This window comes from Phragmites australis, chromosome 6 (genome assembly GCF_958298935.1).
Source record: "Phragmites australis chromosome 6, lpPhrAust1.1, whole genome shotgun sequence".
In the NCBI taxonomy this organism is placed as follows: domain Eukaryota; kingdom Viridiplantae; phylum Streptophyta; class Magnoliopsida; order Poales; family Poaceae; genus Phragmites; species Phragmites australis.
The window spans coordinates 40,075,857-40,083,509 of record NC_084926.1 but is presented as its reverse complement, the minus strand read 5'-3'; positions in this window follow the sequence as shown (position 1 = coordinate 40,083,509).

Below are 7,653 nucleotides of genomic sequence, written 5' to 3'. Positions count from 1 at the left end.
GTACTAAAGTCCTAAAGGAAGAGAGCCTGAGTTTTTTTCTATTTCGAAAATAAAAAAAGTGCAAAACTAGGTGCCTATTTGGAAAAAGTATAAAAATAAGCTAATGTTGTCCATTGAAAGGGTGACATCTTGCTAGTTCATAGTATCATCTACAATATTTAAGTTATTGTTGTCCGTTGAAAGAGCGATATCTTGCTAATTCATAGTACCATCTACAATATACATAGGCTATTATTGCCTGTTAGAAAGATGACATTTTTATTTTAAAAATCTATCTTCTGTTAAAAGCACGCCACCTTTCCATCTCCTTTTCAAAAGACTACAGTATCATTTTTTTTGCAATTTTTCGGATGGGCGTCTAGTTTTATTATTTTTTTCGAAAATAAAAATAAAAATTCAATACCACTACAGGCCAAAAAATCCGGCCCGCTCAGTGAGGCCTCATCTGTGGTGAGCTAATTATCCCATAATGGGCCCCTAAGTGACTCCAAAGCCTCAAAACCGGAGCTTCGTCGAGACTGAACATTTCGCATCCGACGAACCACGTTTGGGTTTGCAAGATTGCACTGGGGTGGGGTTTTCTTTCTCTCTTTTTTTTTTTAAAGGACAGGAGCTCTGCCATTCATTAAAGAAAAAAGGTTTTTACAATGAAATACACCTCTTGCTCAAAACAAAGGTATTGCTCACAAATTAGCTAAATATGCTTGTTCATTGATGTAATTCCTTGCTATGTGAACAATGTCTGTTGTTCTCAACGTTGCTTTTAGATGCATAGCGATTTCTACTGTTTTTGACTGCATCCTTGATCCGCTTCGCCTTTTTTACTTCTCCCAGATTAATGCAGTCGAGTTTGGTCGATCGTTAAATTTAACAACGTAAAATAATGTGAGATCTGCTGAAGACTTATTACACTGTTACCTCACTTGCGAGTGATTCTCACAGATCGCATGCATGTGAAGGTATATATAGCAGTTACTGAAGTTTCTGTTGTCATAACGGAACCTTCACAAATATGGACTGCATTTGGCCACATACTGATCATGGACTCACCTCATACCCAAAATCCATCAAGAAAGACGGCCAGACATAAATTTATACACATACGGATCCCATATGAGTCTTTCGGTAAAAGGTCTCGTAGAATTTCCTTCTTATGCTAGGTCCCTGTATCCCCAGCAGTTATTAGCACTTTGACTACACATCATTAGCGCATGCATTAACGCATAAGTACCATTTACTTTGCACTGCATGCATGCCCTCAAGAATTCCTCAGCTCCCCACTCCAGGTAGACACATATCTAGCTCTAGCTGCTCATTAACACTCCAGCTTCTACTCGCATACAGCGACGTACGTACGTGCAGCTGCAGATGTTCGTTGATCGATGCTACAATCCTACAACCATGACGTACGTACGTACATGACAATGACATACGATGCCCGGCGGCCGGGGTCCCGGTAGGTATGTACTCCATATGGAAAGGGATATATAGAGATGGATTACACGAGAGATCGAGCGATATATATATTTATTAGCTATGTACTAACTCTTGTATGATTGCTAGATCCGTGTTAGATTATTAGAGCCCGGCTGCAAATACTCATGCATGCAGATCGCGATCAACCACCAGAGAGACAACTCTGTTAATGATGCTGTACGCGCCTAGCGCACGTACATGGTAGCAACCAAACATTCTCTTCATTTTTCTCTAGCTTTAGGCTCCGTTTTAGGCGCGGCGGCGATGGTATAGATGCTCGTTTTAGTCCCCGTTTGGAATGCAGGATCAAGCCAGAAATTTCACGAGAATCACGTAGAAATTTCGGTAGGAAATGGCTTGAAACCTCGAGAAGGGAAAAGTTCATTTGGAAGTCGTCGTATATATGTTCCAAATACAGATCAGCCATAAGAGCGGATCGATCGTATTATCGTCGTCAAACCAGTAGCATACACATCCAGATGCCATTTCAACGGTTACACTTGCACATGTGAAGCTTGGACGACCTTTAATCCCGTTTGGAAGACGGTACGGGATTACTGTGAAGTTCATATGTTCAAAACAAATTTACCAAGCTCCATTGATGGCTACGACAACCAGGCTAACTACTGGCTGCGTACAGCCAAATGATCGAGGTCACATCGACATATATTCATCTCGATCGTTATGCTTCTTATTAATCTGATCGATCGAATCGATTGGAAGACGGGAGCACGCACGGCCGAGCTACACCTGTGCACATACATGCACATATTGATGCATGCAAGAGAAGAGAATCTGTCCGTCATGATCAGGTGCCTGGTCGTTTTCCATGGAGAATGAGATGGCAAACGATCGGCATTGCCTGACGCTGACCGTATACCATGCGTGTTTTTGATGCCTCACGACGGAGACCGGTCGAATTTAAAGAACGGCGACGCCCGATTTATTAGGAAGTTCTTGCATCTCTCTCTCTCCACACCTCGTCCTCTCTCTATCCCTCTGTAAGAGGAAGCAAAGAGGAAGTGCTTGCCCCTCTGTCTCTCTCTCTCTCTCTCTCTCTCTCTCTCTCTCTCTCTCTCTCTCTCTCTCTCTCTCTCTCTCTCTGTCTCTCTCTCTGTCTCTCTCTGTCTCTCTCTCTCTCTCTCTCTCTCTCTCTCTCTCTCTCTCTCTCTCTCTCTGCGCGCATGCAATCAGCGTCGTCGATAGAACCGAGGGACCGGCCGGCTAGCCACGGCAGAAAGGACCTAAGCTAGCTTCATCGGATTCGCCATTACTCTCTCTCTCTCTCTCTCTCTCTCTAGCCTCGGTGATCATCTACGACGCTTTGACGAACGACAAGGACAGACTAACCAGGCTTAATGTAGCGGCAGATCTCTGTGACATGCTTTGATTACTGAACTACACACGTACCTACGCCTGTCTTGCTGCTAGCTCCGCGTAGCTAGCTAGCTAGGGTACGTAAGGTGAGGCTTTCACGGTGTCTCGTCTGGAAATGGACGGCTAGCTGGTCGAGAGATCGATCGGTTCGAGCACGATGGCGAGCTTGCGATCGCTGTTGTCCATGGACGCCTCTCGATCCTCGATAATTCCAATGCGCAATTCCGAGTCAACTGGTTGATCTCAGCTGCTCTCTCTCTTTACATGCAGTCTTAGGGAGGTACGAGGCACGTCCGTATGTACATTAGTTTTCTGAAAATTTGCTCAATTCGAAAAAAGTAGTTGAACTAAAAAAGATCGATAGGTACCCTTAGATTCATCAATTTACACCCTAGGAACGAGGCACGTCTGGATACTACCCGTAGACACAAATTAAGACATTGATAGATCCGCGAACAGCAACTACTTCTCATTCAGTTCATGGCTTCTGCTTCGTTATAAGCTACGGTAGAGTCCTGCCGTTCAATTTGCAGCAGTTTAGCTTTTTCTCTACGGTGAAGCTACCATCAGAAGCTGTACCAGAAAGGTTCTCAGAGCCGCCCAAAGTAAGAACACAAATGGTGATCGTGCACGTTCATCGGATTCTAACACTTCAGAAAATGTACAATTTTGGAGCCCTTGGGCTTCCCATAGAGAAGCATGGTCCAATCAGGCAATCAGATCGTTTTTGGGCCCTGTATCAGCTTGCACCAAAATTAAGAGGGGACCACTCAAAGAATTGTATACTAATCTTTATATGATTAGATGATTTATTACCTAACATCAATGCTATATTTAAAGGTTTTGAAGTTATTAGGAGGGGCCAAGGCCCCCATTGACCTTCACTAAGCTCCATCAGTGCCTGTATGCATGTTTGGCGGCCTAGTTTCTTGCGAGTACTTGTTTTTTAATTGCAGAAACGGATGGGGAGAGATTTCAAAACTTCTCACTGTAAAATTCTAGAGTTTAACTTTCGCGTAGGATCATTCTTGTTTTAGCAACATCGATCTAGGCTGGCTTGCTTGTGGTGTCGTGAGCTTCTGGGATATACTAGCTCCGGCCTATCGAGCCTTCGGCTTAAACAACAAAGGCGTAGGCAGTAGTAGTTACCAAGAGCTCGGTCTCAAGTCCGACCCCAAGCAAATCAGATGTAAACACACATCACATCGTTTAATTCAGATCCATTTACACTTATGAGGAGCTTCCTCGGTGACATAAATCTTACTACCCCGTTTCGCAATATTAATCCACACCCACTGTTGCGTACAAGCTAAGAAATACTGAAATCGAGTTAAAAATACAGTGAGATAACCATACTACCCTCAATCAATATAAAAATAAGAGCAAGTAACTTATCAGCGTTTGAGTAAATGCATACATACACTTAAGGACATAACAGAAAAATAGACAATAAAGTATCATTAGTTATCGTAATGGACAAACAATTTGATACTTCTAAGGTTATGGATAAACATTGCGAAACGAAGGAAGTAACATATCTGCCCTCTTGAGAGTTGAGACAATGCATGCAAAATTTAATTTCCGCTATACTTGCGAAGCCTCAGGTAAATCTGGCACCCACGGATCTCCCGCATGAGCGCTGAATGCACTTGCGTGCGCGTACTCATGTTTCAACTGTGTGCGCCAAATCGACTCTCCTTCACTAGCGAGTAAGGATGAAAGTGGATACCTAGTTTTGGTTCACTATTTATTTTATATTTTTCATAGCTTAGTTAGGTGAAAGTGAATCTTTAAATTATTTTTGAGTTTTGGATCACCTCGATAATCTAAAAATATAAAACTTGCATCTCTACCGGCGATGTTTACCTGCCCAACCTGTCTAGCAGGCCAGTGGGTAAAGTTGCACGATGAAACCAAAAGTGTTTGTCATCGGTGTATATATAAAACTAAAAGCTGTGCGCATCCTCAGTTACTACATGCCAAGCCTTTCACGATACTATCAGTCAGTCGTGTATGATCTCACTGAGCTAGCTCAGATTCAAGTTGTGGTATACTCTTAATGAAATCTCAGTAAGAACCCCTTCCCCTCAGTGCTCATTTATCCTCTGCCGCTGCATAGTTTGATCAATGAGAGGGCTCAAGCGCACGGATTCTCTACAGATATCGGCGACCCAGGTCCGGTTTATGTGGGTGGGCTATGTGGCGCGCGTTTGGTACACACACGCTTGATCCATGCACGAGACGAGAGAGCTACCGCTGGAGTTGGTTAAAGCATGCTTAAAGCTAGCTTTATTGCCCTGTCTCCAGGTTTGTCCTTTTGGCTTCATCAGCTTTACAAGAAAAGAGAGAGTAACAAAGCAGGGAAGTAAAGGTGGTAAGCAACAGTAAGTTGCTAGTGCAACCGTGCAAGTTTTCAACACAGCTAACCAGATCCTACTTACTCTTAATTTTTCTCCTTTCACCAAACCACACTTTGATGTCCAGTTCAGATCTAGGCATAGGACAACCGGCTTCTAATCGAGTCGAGATCGGATAAGCGAGAGATTGATCCCAAATGTAAGATTGGAAAGTGTCCAACCACTTGGGTTAATGTCAAGACTAATGAGTTTTGTTTCATGTAACAAACTCAGCATCACCAGATTAGTGGATTGCCTTTTTGTGGCAAGTGTGTTGTCCAGCTTTTCTTATCGTTCTTAATACGACAGCATTCGACTGGCTTCTAATGTAAAATAATATATTCCAATTTTTCAGTGTTCTAGATTCTCAGACGTAAATATTTTGTCAAGATTTGTAACTTACTGCGAAACATAGGGAGTATATTCTAGTACCATGCATGTATGGCTTACTGAAGGTCTGCAGCCATAAGGTGATTAATCATAGATTCATAGTCAAGGATATCTATACAGGTTCACCATAACACTATGGAAACCAAACTCCTAAAAAAATAGAAAATATAAACAATGCAAAACCAACCAGCTCCTGGTACCTCGCCAAGGTCCATAATTTTGCCGGAAATGATTTTTGGAGCCCAGCTTGGTCATATATGGTCCCAAAGAAAACCTTCTCTCTTTGTCCACTACATCAGACAAGATCAAACAAAATTTGTAACTTCAATGATCAAGTGAAAGGGAACAAATTACGAGCCATGTATCTCAGGTAAAAGAACCAGGTATCCCGCTGCAATCCTGCAAGAGATTCAGATGAAAATACCCTTTTATTGTAGCATTACTATATGCTCCAATTTCTGACTTTCTGTACCAGCATTTTGAAGGTACTTTTGCACTAGTATCTGTGGGAAAGGGTGCAGGTACTACAGACAGTGTCAGAGGACAAGATCTCACAGAAGCTTTTTATCCAGTAAGAACCGACGGACACATGCCTGTAGAGCCAAACCGCAAATGTACCGCACGTACCTGTTTCTCATTAATTGAGTCGACAAGGGCAACGGACTTCCATCAATTTGATTCACTTTTACAGAACTTCTGCAGCAATAAGGGCAGCGGCTTGCCAGGTGAAATATGAGCAAACACCAATCTATTGCAGATCAATGCTTCAGTTTCGGTATCACAGGAAGCCGTAGTACCCAGGTCATGCAAATGACTCTGCAAAGAGAGCAAACCTTGGAATCAGGGTACATGAACTCAGAAAAATTACACAGTACAGAACACGCCCATTACTATTTTTTTTCTTTTTGAAAAGAGCCCACCCATTGAAGTGGGAATGGAATATTCCGAGATGTGTGAATTGTATAAGCAGGCGAAAGACAAAACCCATAAAGATACTTCAAAGCCAAGCAAGGCGTGCGAAATGATATTTCCGAATGAAATGTCAACAATTTTGTTCAGGAAAATACCCTAACGGGAAAGTTGTGGGCTAGTCAAGTGTGCCAAGCTGCAAACTGGCAATCAAACATTTTCAGTAAAGACTCCAACCCCCTTTCGAAGAAACCTAAATCACTCAGAATGTCTGGATAGCTAAGCATCTAGTCCTTATTATAAACATTTGTCATCCTAAGTCAGATGTAAGCTTCAAGTTGAAGCAGACTACTACAAACCTCTAGAGTTATGGATAATTTCAGAAACGAACAAAATACACCGAACCACAAGTAAAACAGAGTTCTCTGCAAATTGAAGCACCTGAGTTCTTCAATCAAGGACAAGCAACGTTATGCATATGAAGAGAACTATTGCCCAATCGTATTTCTTTTCTGCTACCTAACTTTCATTACTTGTGAAAATATCGCAAAAGCTCAACATTTCATATATTATCAAATTCTCCACCGAGCAACGAGTTAAAATATTTTATAGCACAACAGTCAAGACAGTGTCAGAAAAAAATTTATATTTCTTCACCAAAAGAACATCGATCAACACCGAGCACACACACCATCGTCATCACCGGCCGTCCAGCCTGTACCTGCAGCTACCTCAGACAAGCTTAAATGCCAACCAACTCCATGCAATTCCAGAGCTAACATCCCAGGACAAAGGCAAATTTGACAGTTCTCTGAAATCTCTACACTCACTTAAAGAACACTTTCTTATAAATTTCAACATGTCATTGTATTCCAGAGACGAGACTGGGTGATGCAACGTGACGAGAGATTCCAAATGAAGCAAAAGAAATTTGAAGACATTATTTAAAAAAAAGCACAAAATATAACAACAATTTTTCAACAGAAGTCTTACCATATCTGTTGTGTAGTTAAGTGCAGTGTCCATGCGTCCAATGGCATTCAACAGCATGATTGGCCCCTGTAGCTCTGGAAAAAGAGATGGCGTTAATCTGAAACAAATGTAC